The sequence below is a fragment of the Macaca fascicularis genome, chromosome 5 (assembly GCF_037993035.2).
Source record: "Macaca fascicularis isolate 582-1 chromosome 5, T2T-MFA8v1.1".
Taxonomy (NCBI): Eukaryota; Metazoa; Chordata; class Mammalia; order Primates; family Cercopithecidae; genus Macaca; species Macaca fascicularis.
This window is the reverse complement of record NC_088379.1, coordinates 186,228,740-186,252,894: the sequence shown is the minus strand read 5'-3', so window position 1 is coordinate 186,252,894 and position 24,155 is coordinate 186,228,740. Positions and strand designations below refer to the sequence as shown.

Here is a 24,155-nt window from a genome sequence, read left to right as displayed (position 1 = left end):
ACAGCATCACCCTTAAATTCCAGGCTGGGTGTGGTGGCTCATGCCTGTAATCCCAGCACTTTGAGAGGCCGAGGCGGGTGGATCACAAAGTCAGGAGATCGAGACCAGTCTAATCAACATGGTGAAAACCCATCTCTACTAAAAATACAAAAATTAACTGGGTATGGCATTGCACGCCTGTAATCCCAGCTACTTGGGAGGCTGAGGCAGGAGAATCGCCTGAACCAGGGAGGCGGAGGTTGCAGTGAGCCAAGATACACCACTGCACTCCAGCCTGGGAGACAAGAAAGAAACTCCGTCTCAAAAATTAAATTAAATTAAATTAAATTAGGAGGAGACTCAGGCTTCTTCCACATAGGCATTATCCACCCACGTTTAGGTGGATGTCAAGAATTCCAAGGGATTGCTTAAAGTTAGCTATGGCACGTAGGCGGCTTCTGATGCACAATCTGAAGGTAAAGTGTGGAGTCAACTGAAGAGTTTTAAATAAGTCATTTTAGAAGGGAAAAGGTCATTTCCCAAGGAAGAGCAAGTGGCAGAGTGTCACAGCGGGACCTAAAACCACTGTATCCCAGTCCTTCACTCTGTGACATGGTATGATGTGATATGTGCATCTAGCAACTTCCTCACGTGAACTTCCCCCCGTCTGGCACTCACTGTAAGTGCTACTAAAGTGAAGGAGGAAGGTGGGTTTCAGTGCTATTCAGAGGCCTTGGGAATGTCGGTCCTATTGACCTTTTAATACACTAGGTTGGTGCGAAAGTAATTGTGGTTTTGGCCATATATGCCTACAAAAATCTAACTTTTTAAAGCATAAGTTTTCTGAGCTCTAGAATTCTGCTAAGAAAGAAATATAACATTTATGCAAATGTTTTTGCATATTTTCATAATTCTAAAATTATGTAGTTATTTGCATTTGACTTTATCTGATGTCACCTTTTCTGACTATCTTTCAAGGAGAGAAGTTCAAGAATAATCAACATAAAGGTAATTTCTCCATAAAAGCACTCTTTGTTTCTGAGCAATCCTAGGCATAAAATGTTTGGTTGATCACTGTCTGAAGAATGTGTTAGTCTATTCTATGCAAGAGAAAAAATAAAAATATATGTTAATGAAAAAATAAATATGTATTTCTACCAAGTTTTTTCTTACAGTTGTCTTTTTTCTCTGAACACATCTACATGTTTACTCAACTAAAGAACATGATTATGAAAACTAAGTTTTAAAAAAGGATGGGTACAATTTTTTTCTTTCAAAAATCATATCTTTAAAGAATGAGGTTGAACTCCTTCACATCATAAGAAAATTGGTTCAAAGTGAATTATAGTCACAAATTTAAAGGTTAAAACTATAAAACTCTTAAAAGAAAACATAAGAGATAATATGCTTCACCTCGGGTTAGATGACAGTTTTTTAGATATGACACCAAAATCATCAGTGACAAAAAATAGATAAATTGGACTTTTTTTTTTTTTTTTTTTGAGATGTGGTTTTGCTCTTGTCACCCAGGCTAGAGAGTGCAATGGCACGATCTCAGCTCACTGCAACCTCTGCCTCCTGGGTTCAAGTGATTCTCTTGCCTCAGCCCCCCAAGGAGCTGAGATTACAGGCATGAGCTACCATGCCCAGCTAATTTTTGTATTTTTTGTAGAGATGGGGCTTCACCATATTGGCCTGACTGGTCTCAAACTCCTGACCTTGGGTGATCCACCAGCCTTGGCCTCCCAAAGTCCTGGGATTACAGGCATGAACCACTGCATCTGGCTATTTGGACTATTTTTAAAATTGAAAAAAAATATATGTTTCTAAGAAAATAAGAAAATGAAAAGAAAACCCATAGAATGAAAGGAAATACAAACAAATATATATGATAAGGGAACTTGCATCTAGCATATTATGAGAACTCTTGCAACCCAAAAATAAAAATACAATTAGCCTCATTAAAAATTGGGTCAAGAGTTTAAATGGATGTTTCTCAAAAGAAGATATATACATGATCAAGAACCAGCTGAAAAGATGTTTAACACCACTTGTCATTAGGTAAAGGCAAATGAAAACAATGAGACACCACTACATACCCACCAGAATGGCTAAAATAAAAATGACAATGACAATTGTCAGTGAGGATACGAAGACATTGGAACCTCTGTATATTGCTGGTGGATTGTAAAATAACACAGCCACTTTGGTAAAGGGTTTGGCATATTTTCAAAATGGTAAGCAATGATTTGCCATGGGAGTCAGTAATTCTGCTTCTGGACATATATCTAAGAGATATGGAAACACGTGTCCACACAAAAATTTGTACACAAATGTTCATAGTAGCATTATTCATAATAGTCCAAAACTAGAAACAACTCAACTGTCCATCAAATTATAAATGGATAAACAAAATGTGGTATATTCATTCAGTGGAGTATTGTTTGCCAATAAAAGGAGTAAAAAGTACTGCTACATACTACACTACAGATGGACCTTGGAGACATTATGCTAAGTCAAAAGGCCAGTCAAAGAAGACAAACCATGTCTTGAATGATTTTATTTATATAAACTACACAGAGTAGGCGAATCAACAGACATTGAAAGTAGACTCAGCTGCCAGACTGGGGGAGGGGAAAATGAAAAGTGACTGCTAATGACTACAGGATTTTTATGGGAGGGTGATACAAATGTTTGAAAATTAGATGGGGATGATGGTTGCACTATCAGCTCTATGGAAATGCTAAACACTGTTAATTGTCCACTTCAAAAAAGGTAAATATTATGGTTTATGAACCATACCTCAATAAAGCTAGTACATTAACAAATTTGCTACTAAAAATGACAACAACCAAAAATCTTTTAAAATTGATATCCATGTTTTATTAAATAAATCTTATTGAATGCCTACTATTTTAAACATAGCTACTAAAGAAAAGAAACACATAGTTTTTACCTTAGAGAGAGAAAAATCCAGTTGAGTGAAGATAGGTGAATTGGGTAGGGCTGTAAGTAAGCCTAATGCAGCCACGGAATGATATGATGGAATAGGAAATATTCACAGAATGGGAAATGCATAGAGTATGATAAAATAGAGAGAATGTATATAACAGGCAAGATAAAATAGGACACATGACCAGGGTAAATAAATTGCGAGGGCATTACAAATGCTGGTCAACCAGCGTAAGCATCAGGGATGATGTGGTATTTGACATGGATATTAAAGAAAATAATTTTGATAGATAGGATTGGTGGAAAAGGAAATTCCAGGTAGAAGAAATTGCATAAAAAAGGACCAGGGGCGGGAGAGCTATGCTGTTTTTTATAAATGGTGGGCCTAAGCTTTGCTGGACCATAAGGCTCTTGTAGAGAGAGGTCAGACTATGATAATGAATTAAGTCACATGACCAACGGTCTTGAATACCAAGATGAGATATGTGTGCTTACTATGTAGACAAGACAGAATAATTCAAGGTGTTTGTTTGTTGTGGAGTGGTACATTTGATATGTTCAATCCAATACAGGTGATGCACTAGTACTGAGACCGCAGGGATAAGATACATATGTGCCAGTTCCTACCCTTAAGGAGCACATTATATAGTGATGCAGAAAAGCAAACCAACGCTCAGCATACCGTGCAAAATCAGTGTCGTAATGGATGGAATCCCTACAAATGGAAATGAACAAAGTGGGAACTTGACTCAGCTGGAAAAAGTGGTCAGTGGGAGTTTCCCAGCGGGAATGACACCTGAGTTATGTTTCAAAAGGAAGAAAACCCAAAGAAACAAACAAAAAAAGAAAGTCTACTTCTAAGAACAATTTAGTAACATGGGCCAAGTATACAATGCTGCCTATAAAAAATTTATAAAAACCTATAAAAACCAGACAAAATATTTGAAAAGACAGTTTTCAGACATTGGATGACGGCAAGCATAGGATTCTGATCCTTGAGATAAATAAATAAAGAGATGAGTCCTAAGATTGTCCCAAGCTGTTGCTTGGGGGCAGTTTTAAAGCCACAGCACAGGAAGCGAAATCCCAGAAGAGCCAAACCATCTTGCTGGTATAGGAGACAGAGAACTGAGTTCAGGGAGTCCAAGGCAGTCTGACCTGCAGGGCAGGGAAATGGAAAGGACTCTGGAGGTTGGCAAATGGGTTCCATCCCCTGGAGTCTTTAATTTATACATGAATAAGAGGAAATTACCCAAAGTACTACTACTGGAAAGTCCCAGCTATTGCGCAGGGTTCCTAAGAGCTTCTGTTCTCGCCATCTAAAAGGAAAGACATCGTGACACATAAAGAATTTTGTGTATTTCTCAAATGGGATATCATTTTAATATTGAGGTTAAATTAGCCCTGGATCAAGTTGCTTTGGACCTTCCTTATCACAGCATAAAAGCAAATCGGTCAAATCCATTCCAAGTAACTGAACTGTACCCAAGACAAGGCCCATTACTTTTGTTGGAAAAGAATATGTACAACAGAGTCCAGAATCCAAAAATGTAAAATTCATAATGTCTGGCATTCAATTCAAAATTACTGGGCATACCAAGAAGCAGGAAAATATGACTCATATCCAGGAGAATAATCAAGCCATTGAATCAACAGATTTAGACATGAGAGAAGATGGAATTATCTGGATAGAACATTAAAGCAGCTATTATAAATATAGTCCAGATACTCAAGGATGCTGAAGAAAACACAAATATGATGAGGATAGATATGAACTGTAGAGAAAAGAAACCCAGTGGAACTTCTAAGGATGAGAAGCACAGTATCTGAAATGAAAAACAAAATGGACAAGATTAATAGCAGATAATACATTGCAATAGAAAAAAATCATTGACGTTGACATTGTGGCAATAGAAATGATCCAAAATGAGGTGCAGAAAGAAAAGACTGAGGAAAAATCAGCAGAGCATCAGTGACATGTAGAGCAAGTTATTTAACACAGGTGTAATAGAGTTCCAGTAAGTAGGGGGAATAATAGAAAAAATTTGAAGAAATTATGGCTAAAATATTTTCCAGATTTGAAATCATAATCCCTCATATCAAATTAACCCAATCAATTTTAAATGCAATAAACAAATAAAACCACACCAAGGTACAAAACAATCAAATTGCTAAATAACAATGATAAAGAGAAAAGCTTTAGAAGCAGACAGAGAAAAAAAACACACAGGTGTAGCAGAAGAAAGATAAGAATTAAAATAGACTTTATGACAGCAGCTATGGAAGGCAGATGACAAAGAATCAAGATCTTTCTATCCCAGAAAAAAAAGATAAACAAAAAGCAAGCCAACCTAGCATTCTATATCTCTAGTGAAAATACTTTTTTCCAATAGTCTGATACAGTGAAGCTTTTTCTCTTCAGAGAAGCACAATCTGAGAGAATTCATCATCAGCATTACAAAAAATATTAAAGGATGCTTATCAAGCAAAAAAAAAATCATAAAAGTCAGAGATTTAGATGGACATAGATACAGAACCATAGATGTGCTATGTCATAAACAGAAAATAAACTTAAAAATTAATCTCTTTAAAGGATAACTGACTCTTTAAAATAAAACCTAGTGATGATGTATTATGGAGTTTATACCACATGCAAAAGTAAAACATTTGACAATATTCCTGCAAAGAAAGAAGAGAGGAAATGAACCTACACTGTTGCAAGTTTCTTACATGAAAGATGAAGTGCTATATGTTACTGAAAGTAGTCTGTGGCAATTTAACTGTGTGTATTGTAAGCCATGAGCAACCATGAAAAAAATAAAAGAACTATAGCTAGTAAGACAGTAATACAGATAAAATGGGATACTGAATATACTGATTTAATTCAAATTAAGGCAGAAAAAAGGTAAACAAAAGAAAAAATATCTGGGCAAATGGCAAAATACAGTAAATTAGGAGATTTTCACCCAGTTGTATCAAAAATGACATTAAACATATTTTTATGAACTATAATATATGAAGAAAAATATATAAAGAAAAATAAGCACCAATTAAAAGGCAGAGGTCATCAGATAATACAAAAATACAACACTCCCTATCTGCTGGCTACAGTAGACCTACAGATAAAGTCATATTAATGGTGAAAGACGGAGTGCTTTCTCCCTAAGATCAGTAATAAGGCAGGTTGTCTATTTTCTCCATTTCTCCTCATATTTTTACCCTGGGATGTTGAAAATTAGAATTAAAACGGTCTTTATTCATAGACTGCAAAATTATCTATTCGATTTTCCCATGGAATCTACAAAATAGTTCATAGAAATTTTATAGTGTTGTAGAATACCATGTCATTTTGCAAATGTCAATCATATTTCTATGTATTTGCAACAAACAATTTAATAGTGGAATTTATACTACAATACCATTTAAAGTAGCATCAAATATCATGAAATATGTAAGGATAAACTGACTAAAATACATACAAGATCTTTACACCCAAAACTGCAAAACATTGTTGAATAAAGTGAAGAGAGGTAAGTAAAGTGCAAATAAGTGAAGAGAGATACCATGATCAGGAGACTCAATATCATCCATGTGTCAATGGTTCCAGATTGATTTATATTTTAATGATATTCCAAAAAAATTACAACAGGTTTTTGAGGTTGAAAAGAAGATTCTAAAACTTATATAGCAATGCAAGGGAGACAAAATAGCCAAAGTAATTTTCAAAGAAAAAGCAAAGTGGGAGTACCTATGGTACCTAATTTTAAGATTTACTATAAAACTATGGTGATGTGATGTTGGCATGAAGACAGATGTAATGATCAACGGCACGGAATAGAGTCCACAAATAGGACCCATCTTATGTGGCCAATTCCTGATCCCAGATAATCCAGTGAGGAAAGTATATGCTTTTCAACATGTAATGTGGGAAACATTGGATATCCATATGTAAAAAAATGACTGTTACCTCATACCATTTACAAAAGGTAACCTGAAATGAATCAAAAATCTAAATATGAAAACCAAAATTATGTAACTTCTAGAAGACAAGGTAGGATAAAATTTTCATCGAATACAGAAAGATTTCCTATGTAAGTTACAAAAGACTCAAATCATAAAAACATTGATGAAGTCTACCTATTCAATTTAGAACGTGTGCTCTTCAAAAGACACTTTCAGAACATGAAAGGGCAAGTCACGCTCTGGGAAAATTACTTGCGGAACATATAGAAAGAACTCCATAATAAATATTAATATATTTTTTAAATGGGCAAAGGAGATGAACAGGTACTTTACAAAAGAAGATATCCCGTAACTAATAAACACGTGAAAAAAATATTCAATGTATTTAGTCATTAGGGATATGCCAATTAAAATCATCACCAGATACCACTATACAACCCCTAGAGTGACTACAACTGAAAAGACTGACAATACCAAGTTTTCATGAAAATGTGGTGCAAATAAAAATCTCATATATTCCTCATTCAAATGCCAAGTGCTAAGGCAACTTTGGAAAGTCATTTGGCAGTTTCTTAAGGGTAAGTACATACTTACCGTAAGACAAAGAAATAGCACTTTTTAGGTATTTACTCAATGGAAATGAAAATATATGTCTGCACTAACAATTTTACTCAAATATTCATAGCATCTTTATTCAAAATAACAAGGAAATTGATTACAACTTAAAAGCCTATTCATTGGTGCATGAATAAATACATCACATATATGGATTTGATGAAACAATACTCAGTAATACAAAGCAATGTACTATCATGCAAGGAAGAAAATCTTTATGGAAGATTATATTATACTGGAGTAATGCATCAGATGGATTGGATTAATAAGGAGTTTCAAGGAAAGTGTGGGGAGGCCAAGTGGTGATGAGATCTCAAATTAAGGTTGGACCAGGAGAGAGAGAATATGCAAGGTAAACTGTTCTTGCCTTCCAAGGCTATTTGAGTAAGCTGTCACAGGTAGATACTATTCATGCATCTCTTGTTTTTTCAAAAAAGCATTTCTTTATGACCATCCAGGAGGACATTTCACCCAAGCAGTTTACAACAATGATGGGTTGGGTTGTACCTTTAATGAGAAAGTTAGAATAATGGACTTCTAGGGCAGATATTGAGGTTAAAATGCAAATTGTGACCTAAAATATCGACACTAATTCACTGTTCTAAAAGCAAAAAACCTCACTTAAAGATCAGTTTTTCCCTCCTACTTCTGAGGAGCAGCAATATTCTATCTTGTAAAACAATTTACGATATACTACTTTCCTTTAACCTCCATTTCAGATTCTTTGTGAATACTGAAAAGAATATATTATCTTGATTTTTAAGCTAACACTATATATGAGGATGCAGATTTGCAAGATTAGAAGGTTATTATTCCCTTTATAAACCAATTATTTGCAGTACAATAGGAATTACTTTAGGACATTTTACAATGTGAACTCCACTAGCTCTTTTAAAACTTGCTTTAACAGACAAGCATGTAAAACACATATGGTATCAAGCAATGTATAGGTATACTTAATTTTAAATTCAAAAATAAGCTATGTAGTGGTAATAGGAAAACTAAATACGAGTAATTTTCTTCCTCCATTTCACGTAGTAAGTCACAAATGAAATTCACACCTAGAATCCAGTATTCTTTATGTGAAACTTTTTAATAATTATAAGTCATCTGATTGTATAATCTGAACAGGACACTAAAATGTGAGAATAAGAATTTAAATTCAATTGTCTTCCTCTTTTAGAACGCTTATATTTGATTTTTTTTTTCTTTGTAACTGACTACCTGACGTCTTTATTTTGAATATAACTCTTGTGTCACATATAGACTAAATACCGTGTCTTCCTAGAGAGGAAAAAATCAATGAAAATAGTATGAGGAGCTCCAGTAAGCCTGTTTTTGATGAATTATGTCCTTAAAGATATACCCTGTATGTGGTTCAAAACATATTGATCAGTAACAACTGTTTCTGTAATATCAATAATGCACTATTCTCTTGAACTTGCCCTGAAGTGACAGGGTTTAATCGAGAGAGCCTCAAACAAAAAAATTGACTACCAAGAAGGAGACACAATAATGAAGTTGACTGAAACTTCCAAAATAAATACTAATTTTAAACTTGAGGGAAACATATTGATGTCTCTGTTAACATTGCCCTTTGTATCTTTCATACTAAGCTACTCACTGAAGGAGTTGTTACATCACCAAATTTAAGTGCCTATAGAGTTCATTTGATATCTACCTTTTTATATGTTATTAAATATTAAGAATTAATATAAATCATTTTGAAATACCACTTTCACTATTTTACCATCAGGTTTTTCTAATATAAAATACTAACTTAGAATAAACTCTCCCTTTTAGGTTTAATTTACTTTCTCTTGCAGTGTTTTGCTTCATGACCAATTAAGTTATCTAAGAACTCCAACACTTTCAGAGACTTCCTCTAGAGGAAGACTTTCTGGTTGATGCTGTCTCTTAGATGTGGAATAATTTCTCTACTGAGTATTTAATCCACAAATAAATTACTCCAGTGAAAGAGGTGATCTATATAGGGTAATTTTCTAATCCAAATGTCCACCATTCTATGGATAGTTCTTAATTAAATTTTGTATTTATTCAGACAAGTTAGAGAATGTAGACTTGCAATATTAAATGTAGTCTTGTGATTTTTTAATATAAAATTTCTAGTACATTATTCATCCAAAATATTTTCTAAAATATTGTAAACAGAAAATTTTTAATACTCTATTTTATACATTTTTAAATCCTCCTCTAAAAATTCTGTAATTTGCATAATTACATATCTAATCTTCATTCATCAATACGATTATTGAATACATAATCCCAGCACCAGTATTGCCCATCTCTACTATCAACTAGCTCCCATCTACTCACCTTGCTCACAAGTTTATCATGATAGAAGAGTTGGTATAGAGAAACTAGCTTAGAGCCCTGCCTCCTGCTTTATCAACCTAAAAACGATCAAAAGAAAATGACAAATTTTGACAAAAGTTGTTTTAGTCATTCTGCTGAATTTTCTGAGCCCTCATAAATCATGCGTTCGTTCCTTGGTTTTAAACTCTTAACTGCCTTATCTGTGTTATGTCAACATCAGAACAAATCGGTTAAGAACTTGCAAGGAATAGGTTAATGGTCCAGGGCTCTCTAGACAACCGAAGGATAAATTGAGGTTTCATACGTCAGGATCAGAATACTGGCTTTGATATCTGACAGAATTCAGACCTCAACTCTGTCACTTAATAGCTTCATATATATATATATATATGTGTGTGTGTGTGTGTGTGTGTACACATATATGTGTGTGTGTCCAGTACACGTGTATATGTACACAAGTAAATCTTTCTCAGTATCATATTTTTACAATGTGGAAGTTGGGAACAATAATTAATGAATGATGATTTAATGAAATATGCCACATAGTATCCAGAAGATTCTTTGGTTAACAGACATGCTCAGTGACCGCTGGCTACCTTTGTCCTTCCCATGGTAGTGATCGAGCTATCAAAGCTATGAATATAGCTGATTTCTATTGTTGAAAATGCCCTCATTCTATAATCTTACTTTATTCTCTGGTTAGGACAACCTGCCATTAATATAGAAAAAGTTGAACCCACTACTTTCAGAATCTTGAGCTTTTTTTCTCTGTTGAGATTTTTTTTAAATGCCATTCATATATATTAAAGAATAAATACCTCAACACCCCATTAAATCCTCAACAGCTGATAATGCTTTGTTCCATCAGATTAGCACCAATATTACTTATAGTATACACAACCAGATAATCTTTAATTTAATTACAATTTTAAAAGACTGAAGTTTTGCCCACATGATCAGCTTCTTAATGGACTCAACATCTTAAAAAGTGATTCCCTTGAATACTAATCCAATATTAAACTGTGAAATACTAAGTCTTTTAAATATGTTTTTAGGGCCGGGCGCGGTGGCTCAAGCCTGTAATCCCAGCACTTTGGGAGGCCGAGGCGGGCGGATCACAAGGTCAGGAGATCGAGACCACAGTGAAACCCCGTCTCTACTAAAAATACAAAAAATTAGCCGGGCGCGGTAGCGGGCGCCTGTAGTCCTAGCTACTCAGGAGGCTGAGGCAGGAGAATGGCGTGAACCCAGGAGGCGGAGCTTGCAGTGAGCCGAGATCGCGCCACTGCACTCCAGCCTGGGTAACAGCGTGAGACTCCGTCTCAAAAAAAAAAAAAAAAATATGTTTTTAGAGGAGTTCATGTTTTATAAACCTTTGTCAAATGTTACTCAAACATCTTTTCATTGTATTGGAAATTTTGCTGGTAAGACCTCTGCTCCACGGCATCATGTGAGGATGTTAGAACTTAGAAATATTCTTTTGAAGACTGGTTGTCATAACGTCATTGTCTATCCTTCTAAACCACTGTAACAAAAAACAGCACTTAAAATGGATGAAGAAAGGGGACCTCACTGTCCTCACTCTTTCTAGATTAACAGGATACCTCTCTCCTTCATTGATTTGCTATACCTAGTACTTTTAGCAGAAAAGAACCAGCCACATGTCTTTTAGTAACCTATCATAAGTTCTCTTTTTGTACCATCTTAAATTAAAGTATTGTTTAGCATCTACTCTGATCCAGGTTCTCTTTCAGGTGAGGGGGATACAAGATTTATTAATAAGGTTACTTGTTCCGTGTCTGGAGGTTGAGCAGAGAATAATTTGGGGGCTGGCATACAGTCATGTATTACTTAATGATGGGAATGTATTCTGAGAAACCTGTCCTTAGGTGATTTTGTTGACGCACCAACTTCACACCGTGTACTTAAACAAATCTTTAATCTAACCATATCATGTATCCAACCATAACAGAAGTAGGTAGAAACAACTACACACCTAGGCTGTAGGGCACAGCCTACTGCCCCTAGGCTGCAAACCTGCACAGCAGGTTACTCTACTGAACTGTAGGCAATTGTAATACAGTGGTAAGGATTTGTGTATCCAACATAGAAAAGGCACACCAGAAAAAAATGGTATAAAAATGATATACAAAATGGTTAAAAAAAATTGTACATCTGCATAGGGCACTTACCATGAATGGAGCTTACAGTACTGAACGTTGCTCTGGGTGTCAGTGAGTGGTGAGTGAACATGAAGACTTAGGACATGCCTGCACACTACTGTAAACTTTATTAACATTGTACACTTAGGCTACCCTAGACTTATTTAAAGCTTAAAGTAATTGCACTACGATGTTATGATGGCTACACTACCACTAGGCAATAGGAATTTTTCAGTTCCATTATAACATTAGAAAACTACTGTCGCATATGTAGTCCACTGTTGACTGAAACATTGTTATGTGGTGCATGACTGTACATTAAACCAGTTTAAGATAGTGTGCCAGTCAGATGTAGAATAAGGGGCACCTTGAGGGGTATTTCAGGATGTAGAATGTTATGGGGCAGGAGATCGTGTGGTTTGCTGCAGGAAGCCTTGTAAAGTTATTTGAGCTTAAAATATTAGTACATGAGCTCCATGACATTAATAATGATAATTATGCCATTAGATCCTACTTATTAAATACTTAATATGCAACAGGTAATGTCAGCCTGGTTTTACAGATATTACTTTCATTAATCTTTACAATCAGACATTAGAACTTCTTATTTTTATTCCTATTTTACAGATGAGAGGTCAAAAGGTACAGAATGTTAATGAACATGCCCATGACTGTTAGCTAGAATACACCACAGTGGCAGAACCACATTTTAAACCCAGGACCTTCTGATCACTGTGCCAGAGTCTCCTGTGCATTTCTTCTAAGACTTGGAGCATTCCTGTGCTGGCCAAGGGAAGTTCCTGAAGACCTGACTGTCATAAAAATTCAGGCATCCCTACAGGACTAATGGAGGTTATTGGTTGGACTGAAGACTTTGCTGTTTCCTCTCAAACCATGCAGGACAGAACAGTGCTATTTATGAACATCCCTGCTTTGCATGCTGGTTCACATTCGGTCCAGTACATCATCTCTTCATCCTCTTTGGGTGGGCAGGGGGAATTACACTTTGAGTCTTGTGCACTAGTTATGTCTCCTTTGACCTTGTGTTTTTTGCTATCAACTTTTACATGACTTTTCATTAAGAGTTTGGCAACTGGCTGTTTCCATGCCAATCACTTCTGTCATCGGATGGCATCATCTGGCCTCACTATGTCTTCATATCCACATTCTTAGTGACCTTTTCCTCCACTCCACCTCAACTATCCCCTCTCAGTATCACAAAACAGGATGTCCATACCTAAAACTCCACATTGAAATACAGAATTCAGACAATCTGCTGTCCCTCCCCAAGCTTCCCTTCACCTAGCTTGTTTGCTCAGTTATTCTCACTAAGCCTATTATTTGACTCCATCAGGACCTTTACATCAGACACTTCCTGTCTTTGCTTTGTTTCCTATGTTGGTTTATACCCATGGCCTCATTTGTCAATCATTCCCTTGTCATCGTCTTGCAGTCTCATGTACCTCTGTTCCTTGCACAACTATTTGGAGAATTCCATTGTGAATTAGTAGAATGGTCTGAGTTTTCCTGCACTAGAGCTTCTGGAGAAAATCTTTCAGCACTCTAAATGCTTATAGTCATCAACCTTAACAACCTCTCAGTAATGCTGAGCAATCTCACTGTATATTTCTCTAGTTTCTCTTTTTTGTTGAATGCCATGATTACTTCAAACATTCTTTACTTAGCCCAAGCCTATGACTTCGTATTTTCACATTGCTCTCAAGACTACCTTCCTTCATACAAATACTTTGATATCCTGCCACCAAACCAATGAAGTCTTTTGGCATTAGTATCTATGCTTTCCTCTTTCCTTTCTGTTACAATGAAAGTGTTAGCCCTTTTCCTTTTTAAGACTATGCTCTGCACAAAATTGCTGGATCTCATCTCAGCATCTTCTGAGGAATTTTAAACTATCATTTTGTATTAGTCTGTTCTCATGCTGCTAATAAAGACCTACCCAAGACTGGATAATTTATAGAGGAAAGATGTTTAATTGATACACAGTTCAGCCTGGCTGGGGAGGCCTCAGGAAACTTACAATCATGGCGGAAGGGGAGCAAACATGTCCTTCTTCATATGGTGGCAGCAAGAAGTACCAAGCAAAAGAGAGAAAAGCCCTTACACAACTATCAGATCTCCTGAGAACTCACTCACTATCATGAGAACAGCAGCATGAATGGAATAACCTCTCCCATTATTCCATTACCTCCCACCAGCTCCCTTTCACAATATGTGGGGACTATGGGAACTACAATTAAAGATGAAATTTGAGTGGGGACACAGCTAAACCATATCACATTTTTTAAAATTGCCTTTTACTTCACAATTTCCCATATACATTCCTATTTATCTCTTCAATTTCACAGCCAACTTTGGAAACTTTGGAAACAGTTGTATGTGTTTGTCAATTCTATTTCTTTATCATCCACAGAACAACCGTCTTCAACATGGATTTTGCCCACTCCTCTATCCAAACTCTGTTGCAATGGCTACCAATGATGTTACTGTTGTTTAATTCAAGGGATACTTCATAATCTTTATCTCACCGTGCTTTTAGCACCATAATGAAATGCTCTCTTCTTCCCTTGGCTTCCATGTTACCAACTCTCCAGATTTTCCTCCCACTTCTCTGGCTGTTTCTTCTCATTCTCCTATTCCAGGTGCTTCTTCAAGTCCCTCAGGTTGCTTTCTGTTCAAGATCTTTAAAAATATCTCCCTATGTTCTCTCTTTGAGCAATCTCATTCACTATTCTGGCTTCAATTGCCATCTAAAAGCCAATGTCTACAAATTTAGATCTTCGGCCCAGATTTCTGAGTTCCAAAACTACAAACAGAACTTTTTTCGGGATATATGGTCTTAGATATTTTGCATCCACTTCAAACTGAACATAAAAACAAGGAACATTGCCATGTTTTCCCCATCCAAAAATATGAGAGTCATTGTTGGCCCTCCTCTTCCTCATCTTTAACCCACCCAGGTCATTCTCTTTCTGATCCAGCTGGAACCCATGAACTTGTCTCCAGTTCCTCCTCAGACCCCTACACCTTCCCTCTTTTCTTCTTCCTCAACTGGTGTAAAACCTTCCAAATTGGTCTTTCCTATCCTTTCCTTTCTACATCTGTTCTATTCTCCACACATCAACCAGTGTGATTATTTTTAATGGAAACCTGACCTCATCACTCTCCTACCTAGAGTCCCCTAATGGTTTTTCACTGCACTTGGAGGAAAGATCAAATTTCTTTAACGGTATCTGCAAGGCCCTGTGTGACCTGTCCTTCATGCATTGTACCAGTATGTTCTCTTTCTGTTTTTTTCTCTGTTTGTGGTCTGTGCTCTAAACACCTGGGTTCCTTTTAGTTCCATGAGCATGCCAGGCAGTTCCTCAGCTCAGGAACTTTGTCCATGTTCTTTCCACTGTCTAAAATACCCACTCCTCCTTACATTGCTAATTCAAGCTTTAAGTCTGCTCAAATATTACATCCCCTATGCAACCCCCACCCTTACCCTCTATAATGATGGTTGCTTTGCCTGTTACATGTAAACTCAGGTAAAATGTTGGACTTTAGTTTTTCCATAACTTTGAACAAATTGTGATGATAGCACAGTGTAGGTGTAAGATCCATGATCCCCAAACACCTAGAAACACGACCCCTGGCACATAAATATATGTAACCTGAAAGAATGCTGCTTACATTAAACTTCGTTAACTGAGGACTAAAATTACTTTTCTTAAGTGTCTCTTTTGTTGTCATCATTCAGATCAATCATAGCTTACAACTGAAAATTATTACAGCAGCATATTCAAAGTGAGATTTTCATTCTCCTCAGTGACACCACATGTTATGAAAACATTAGGTCTAGAATCGTGCATCTAGGTTTAAGAATGAAGATTCAAGAGGTACAGTCTGATGTGTCCTATGCCTTCTACTGAGGAAGGTTGTCAAAATATGAAATGAAATTTAAATGATGACATAAGAGTATGAGAAACTGGTGTCATCTGAACAAGTCAGGTCACGTTCTGAATCGGTTGCACAAACACTCAGATAAGTAAAATGATACCGAATGGCCACACACTTCTTGTTTCATAGCAAATTACTTTGATCCAGAAGACAATAAAATTGTTAGGGGGAAAAGGAGCAGATGCTCTTTTCATTTAAAAGCCCTTCTGTCCCTAGGAAGAAAACGGTTGTGTTTCTTCAGAAATTGTTTTATTTCTGAAAAACTACACTGAAAGTGTTTGCAGTGAATATTACTCAGGCATGTAATATTGACCTTATTACCTACCCCAGTAATATGGAGCAAATACTCAGATGTTACCCCAAAAGCATTATCATAAAGAATAGAACCCATTGTATTATTAATTATAGTTATTTATTAAAATGACACATTTGATTATAAATGTTGCTATGGCGTCATAATCGGACAAAACACAGGTATACGCCGGAACTTAATTTGGATATTCATAACTTTCAAGGGCTTAAGTTTTTTCCATGCTAAGGGATGCTATTCTTTAACCCATTAATGTAATATTTTCTTAAGGAAATAAAGAGAGCATTTAAATGCATCATTTCTCCTACATATTAAATAGCAGTTTAATAATAATTTACTTAAAAGTATGCAGAATGACATAAGCATTTAACTAAGAATGTACCATGTCATTTTGCTCTGAAAGGAATTTGTTTCTTAATTCTATCTAATTTCTGCAGAACTTCATGAATGTTGTCAATGAAAGAATATGAAGACTGATCTGGGGGTCCAAATACCAAACAAAATTAACTACTTTATTAATTATATGGCTTTTTGTTTGTTTGTTTGTTTGTTTGAGATGGAGTCTCACTCTGTCATGCCCAGGCTGGAGTGCAGTGGCGCAATCTCGGCTCATTGCAACCTCTGCCTCCTGGGTTCAAGCAATTCTCCTGCCTCAGCCTCCTGAGTACCTGGGATTACAGGCACCCACCACTATGCCTGGGTAATTTTTTTGTATTTTTGGTAGAGATGGGGTTTCACTACGTTGGATAGGCTGGTCTTGAACTCCTGACCTCAGGTGACCTGCCTGCCTCAGCCTCCCAAAGTGTTGAGATTACAGGCGTGAGCCACTGCACCTGGCCCTAATTGTATGCTCCTTTCTAACTTTCAACTCCACTTTTGTTAAAATATAATTTTCTATAATACTCTTATTACTCATTTTTCTCCCCTTTCCTTTTTGAAATAATTAGATTGCCCAAGTAGTAACTCCAAGTTGACAGACAGGAGCCGCATCACAGTGTGTAGTCGGGTTGGCTCAACCCACCAGCAATATTGAAAAATGATACATATCACAGACCTTCACGACAGGAGAAAAACTGCACCATCTTGATTTGCCAAACCATTCATGCTCTTAATTTCTTAAGGGTATTTTTAGTTTTTAGTAATTTGGAAAAGGTGATAGGTGACAAAAGTCAAAAAATAAAGTGTAAAAATATGGTGTAAAATTCTAGCTATATGTAATACCTATAAAATGTATTAAAAAGTTCATTTCCATTCCAATAACACCTGTGACATTTAGACGTTCTATAGAATTTCTGCTTTCAATCTTCACCGGTATCATATGCTGGTATTTAGTCAGAGACCTTAAAATAGTTGAACACTCAGAGGGTATATGGTGTAGTAAATAGGAACATTTTATGCTCTTCTACTTTTTATAATTCTTGTTTATAAAGTGGCCAATAAAATTATAATTATGTTTAGAAAAACTTAAAATTCCAAATAAAAAAAACTTTAAATGCCCACAGTAAAAAGATGTGAAACTGCAGTCTTTATAAAACTTTGTAATATATTCATAATCACCATGACCAACAATAGCATAACAATAAAAATTAGATCTACATATCCTATGTTCTGAAATAAACTGCTTTTATGCAGATGAATAGAATTTGCTCGTCAACACAGCCAATGTCCTTGATTTCCATTTAACAATCTCACTAGCATACAACAGATTTTCCTTCACATAGTTCACTACACACTTGTTATAGATTTTTTTCCTGGTGACATTTATCTTTCCTGTTTTATGAACCAAAGCTATTTTACATTTTCTGCCTTTTCTGTATAAAATTCCCATTAATAATTACTGGATTTCAAAGACTCCTGGCAGCTGGACACTTGATAACAGCTATTTTTAACTGATGTTAAAAGAAATACGATGGTAAGGTTGAAGACATACAAAATCACCTTCTCTCTCTCTCTCTCTTTCACTGTCTCTCTCTGCTTGTGAGTTTCCATTTGTAGCATTGCACACTTACGTGCACAAAGACAGAGATAGCAAGATGTCATTGATTTACAGAAGTACTATGACTATAGGCAGGGTGCAGAAAAGTATAAAGAGAGAAAGTAGTTGTTTGACAGTCTTTTAGAAGTGTGTCTGAAAGAATGACAGGAATGAGTAGAATATCAGAAAATAAGTTCTTCCAGAAGACAGAGCTATCAAAACTGCTGGCCTCACATGGGCACTCACCGCTCCCTGGTCTTCCTAGGAGGCCGCTCCGGAACTCCAGGGTAGACTGGCTGTCAGCAAACACAGTGGGTTGTGCCTAGGCCTTCTGGCTCGCTCTGCCAAGGCAAAGGATGGTGGCCACCCAGCCTTCGGGTGCCCTTCCAAGGAAGCAGCTCTTCACCTGGAGAGAGAAGGGCATTTTTGACACAGAGGCCAACAAATCCCTAACAATTACACGTGGGTAATTCACATAAATTGCATTTTATCAGTAATCCTTCTATGTACACATTTATAATTATTTCAGTTTTAAAGTATTTTTCTGGAAAAGAGGAAAAAATAACTAGATTTGATATAACCATGCATGTGTAGGTATACAATATCCACTCAAGATACAGATAAAACACTGAAAACATATGGTGGGCTATAGTTAGGTAGCAGATCCATCAAGACCCTGTTTCTTGTCTTGCTGCCATTGGATTTAATTTTGCTAGGATGTTCAAGTTACAGCATTCAAGTCCAGTGTAATCATGTGTTTGGGCATATCTAGCTTGTTCACTTTGTAATAACACACATTATGGATTCTGGTAGAAACAAAAAATTTCACACATGTAAGGATTTTTCTTTCTAAAAGGACAGATGATATCATTACTTCCAGAGAGTGTGGGAGAGGGCAGAACTGTTGGGAGAAGTCCCTTCCTCACTCTTGGTGTTCCTCTCCACTGTAAGGCTACTCCACTAGTGCAACAGTCCAGGCAACTTCTGCTCCCTCATTTCTTCTGCCATAGGGAAGGAGAAATGACTTGTTTGATTGTGAATTTATGAAAAATTCCTGGGTGATTTTAGGCCAGATTATTCCTTTCTCTTTCTCTTGGGGGCTGGCCTCTTTTGAGAAAACATTTGTTCTTTGTTGTTTTCCTATATGCCATAATCTTACTGAGGGTCAGGTGCCATCCAGGATGTGGGGAACGGAGGGAGTAGTGGCCATGTTGGTTGTGTAAATTGAATGCAGGGGAGTGCTGATGATGGCCCACTCTGACACTGCAGTCAGGATTCCTGATCCCTGTCTACCTCTCCAACCTCATCTGGTGCACACCACCATCATGTACACCATCACACATGGAAGAGTGGCCATTTCCAGTTCCTGGAGCATGCTGCGCTCTACTGCACTGGGCTCTTTCTACCGACATCCTCTGCTTGGAATGCTCTTCCCATTAATTTTATTATAATTTCATATAATTATATATAATACATAAATTATATTTAATTATAATATAAGATATAATTATATATAAAAAGAGGCAGTTGAACATTATTTGGGCGCATAGTGAGAATTATATTCCAAGACCTTCAAGACTGTCTTAGAGGTGAAATTTCCCTGCCTTTTAGTATAAACCCCCTCCCTCACTGCCCTACATCAAATCCCAACAAAATCCAGAGATTGAGAAGCGCATGAAGACCACGGCTGCAGTACCCACAGTATTTGACAGCTGCAAAATAGGGACTAAAATCACAATTCGTAACATGCCATAAGATAATAGGTTTTGGTGAATGGCAGTTTACTTTGCAGATGAGTTTTTGGTAATTACATTTACCAACGAGTGTTTTCTCTGCTGATAATCAATCTGTATCCCCTTGTAAGTCCTCTACGCATAGGAAGAATACAACAGCAAAGAGGGTTTCTGAAAACAAACACAATCTGAAACTCATTATCGAGTGAACTATGACTAAATAGGAAAGGAATCGAGCCACATTTGTCCACATTCTGGGCTTTCCAGGGCCACCGGCATGGGTTGAACTTTGGACCTTCTTGGATACCAGACTGGCCCTGATCAGAAGGAAACACCTGGCTCACCTAGGGAGGAAACTGTGCAGGAGATGCGGAACAAACTAAAATCAGATTGCACACTGCCCCCAAAGACTAGAGTTTAACAAAGGGACCCGCGATGCAGCCTGGTTAAACAAGGAGCCCCAGCCGTGTCCCATGTACTTCTCAATCTCTGAATTTTGTGGGAATTTGATGTAGGGCAGTGAGGGGGTCATTTATACTAAGAGGTAGGGACATTTCACCTCTAAGACAGTCTTGAAGGTCTTGGAGTATAATTCTCACCATGTGCCCAAATAATGTTCAACTAAACTGTAGATGGTTAACAGTTTGTATTTTACAGACGCTTACATTATGAAGGACACTCGTTAAGTTACTATAAATTCAGTGCTTTTTGAGAGTAAAGTTATTGAACAATTATCAACAGATGGTGATTGTATGTTTTATAATAAAAATATACAAAACATAAAATGTAAATATAGAAAATAGAAAATAGAAATATATTTTAGTAAACATGTAAATATATTGGTAATACAAATATATCAATACATGCACTTATAATATTAACATATATATTTATGGATATATATTTTTTCATCCTGAAAAAATATAAGTATTCCTTAAAACAGTGAGAAATATATCACTGCGCCACTGTACACTTCAATTCCTCATTGTAGTCTTTTTTCACAAAACATTGGAAAGTTTTTTTTTTTAATACAACAGCTTCGGTACATCTATACAATTATCACCTCCGAATAGATGCAAAGCTCTGTGGTATTCCAAAATACATGACATCTGAACTTGTTTTATATGATGTGTTTCCTTGCGTTATTTTCTCTTGGTTATAGTCATGTGTGTACATACACAGAGCATGTTAATGTGCTTCATTTCCAACGAGTGTGTTCCTGGACGGATTCCTGCCCATAGAGTGAGTGTGGAAATGAGATATTTGGTCTTTCATGTCATTCTCTCAGAGTTTGGGTGCATTGCCAGGATGTAATGGAGATTATAGCTAAATAAATGACTCAACAGTCAACCTTCTAGAAATGCTCGTAGTTAGCTTTCAGGGTAATGTTAACTTCATTGTGGTATTAGTAATCTCATCAACTTTTTGGTTAGGGATGGATAAATAACTAGCTTTTAGTATGTAAATTACCAACAAAAACGTTTTGCAGAAAATGGGTCAGGTTAGAGATGTAAATGAGGCCTAAAATGTCTCATTAGGTTTTGAATTGCTTTTTTTTTTTTCCCCAAGCATTATAAATCTCGTAAGCTTTTGGGGTAATTTTCTTGCTTGAATAAGCTAGTAAGGTCTTTTCCAATAATAAATGAACTAAAATACTTCTCAAAACTAATTCTGCTTGAAAAGATAGAACAAATTGAATATCAAAGTATAATTTATTTCAGAGTTACTCGATATTTCTGTCTCCTAATATTTTTAGGTAATAAATTGTAGAGATCCCATGTACAGGTTTCATTGTGTGCTTTGTGTTTAGGTGCAGACAGATATCTCTATCCATGGCTCTCCTTTAAAATCAATTGTATATTTGAAGGATACTTATCAGATCTTGCAACAAATCATTAACTACAGAATATGAGTCTATCTTTTGTGAAGGAATGAATCTTCTTTGATTTAGCAAAAATATCTCTCTGGTTCTCTATTTGTAACGCTCATTACTAATCCGTATTTTCAGAACAAATACGATGCAAAAACATGGTCTTGCTCACAGCCCTGCTCTTGGCCAGCTTGCACAGTTAAAGGATGACTGCAGATCCACACGCAAGGCGACACTGCCTTAGATCTTAGAAGATGCTAATAAAACAGCGTCACATCAGAGTGTGACTGTCACTAGGCAGTCTCACACATCTCACTTTTACCACATTGGCTTCTATTCTACAAACCTCTAATTTGCAGCAGTCTAAATTAGCCCCGTGTGACAATGTAGGAAGTGTTTGTTGGTTACTGTCATCTCTCACAGCATCGCCAATGTGTAGGACAGTTTAGCATTTGAGACTCATGACGGGGGGCTGCATTTTTGTCACTCTAAAAGCTGCAAAAGTGAAATAGTAAATATGCAATTACAGCAACTACCTATATTTAACTAGCTTACAAAATCTAAAAGGGAAATCAATCAACTCGTTGTCATCATTTGGTTTGTTTCTGTGGAGAGCCTAATTTAGTACAAACAAATACAGTTCGTGATGATAAAACCTTGTTAGGATGGCTTTCATTTCAATGGCCAGCAACAACCAGTACCACCATTTGCCACCCCCAAAGAAAGTCAGCTCTTTCCCAAATATCCACAGCAGTATTTGCCTGTTCCTATAGACATTTATTTCTTTATTTTAATTTATTCATTCATTTATTTATTTATTTGGAGACAGAGTCTCACTCTTGTTGCCCAGGCTGGAGTGCAATGGCGCGATCTTGGCTCACTGCAACCTCCACTTCCCAAGTTCAAGCGAGTCTCTTGTCTCAACCTCCCTAGTAGCTGGGATTAGGGGCACCCACCACAATGCCCGGCTAATTTTTGTATTTTTAGTAGAGATGGGGTTTCACCATGTTGGCCAGGCTGGTCTCGAACTCCTGACCTCAGGTGATCTACCCGCCTCGGCTTCCCAAAGTGCTGGGATTACAGGCGTGAGCCGCTGCGTCCAGCCAGACATTTATCTTAATACTTTGCTATAGCAAGGTTTCTTACAGATGTTTACAAAACAAAGCCTTTTCTGTTTAAGCAGTCCACATTACGTGAATGTATATATCGCATGTTCTTACAGAGAGAGTTTATTAATTTTATACCTTAAGAAAAATATATGAGATTACATTCTTCACAGAGGGATTTCATTTAAATTGCCCTGAGCTGCCTACTCAAGTTTTGTAGGTAAATAAAAGATGTTCTCACATGTTTTAGCAAAGGGTAAGTGAAGGAGGTGACGGCAAATACAGGCGATATGCAGACCTCGTCTCAGTGGGTTAAAAGAACAGAGCTACTCAGGTGTTATGCCACTATTTTATTTCACGTATTTTGATGGAAGATAGTTACTTCGGATAGACAGGGCAGATAATCTGAGAGAGAAATATGAGTCCCAACATGTATTTATATAGTCTACATATTGCCATGTCACCTTTTTCTGCTCACTACCGAAGTTCTAGTATTGGCTTCCCTAAATCTTACACAGCTTTTCTTGTCTAGCTTCAGTCCACTGGGTATCCTTCTACTTTCACGTTGGTTATATCTTCTTGTGGAAGTCTAGCCGGCTGTTTATTCAAAGACTGACCTCCTCCATAAGGCATTGGGAGGCAGGGAGCACATACCACCATCCCTATTCTTTTGGTTGCGATTACTTATTTAGCTCTCTTATAAATGCACAAAAGACTGTACTATATTTTCCACTTATTTAGAAATAATAATAATAATAGCTAAAATCCCCTGCACACCTATCAGGGGCCAGATGTTCATTTTACCCTTCAAATACTCCAGCGGCAAGCGTAATGATCAGTTCCACTCTCTAAATGAGGATTCTAAGGTTTAGAGAAACGAGGTCCCTTGACCAAAAATATATAGCATGTGGTGGTACCAGAACTTGGACGCAGACAGAATGACTCTAAAATCAGTACCCTACATATCATCAACACAGAGACTCTGTTAAACACAAGCTTCTTATGCTCGTCCTGCCTTCTAAGGCATGTTGTCACCTGCGTTTGAGCATACAAAGTCTGGAAGTGTTAGAACTCTCGCTCTCCTGAATCCAGACCCAGGAGTCTTTACCCCCAGCTCCAAGCTGTTGTGGAGGGGCATTTGTTCTTCCCGATATAAAGACTAATACTAGCTGGAACCCAGTTTAGGTGGCAGT

At 36.8% G+C, this 24,155-nt stretch overlaps 1 protein-coding gene across 14 annotated transcripts in view; it reads right to left on the bottom strand.

Moving 5' to 3' along the window:
* Nucleotides 1-24,155, bottom strand: part of TENM3 (teneurin transmembrane protein 3) — a 2,750,454-nt gene that overhangs the window by 1,335,662 nt on the left and 1,390,637 nt on the right. For all 14 annotated transcript variants that reach the window (XM_065545705.2, XM_045391898.3, XM_065545707.2 and 11 more), the window contains exon 6: nt 18,500-18,659. The gene's annotated coding sequence lies outside the window, so the exon portion shown is untranslated. The remainder of the gene's footprint in view (nt 1-18,499; nt 18,660-24,155) is intronic.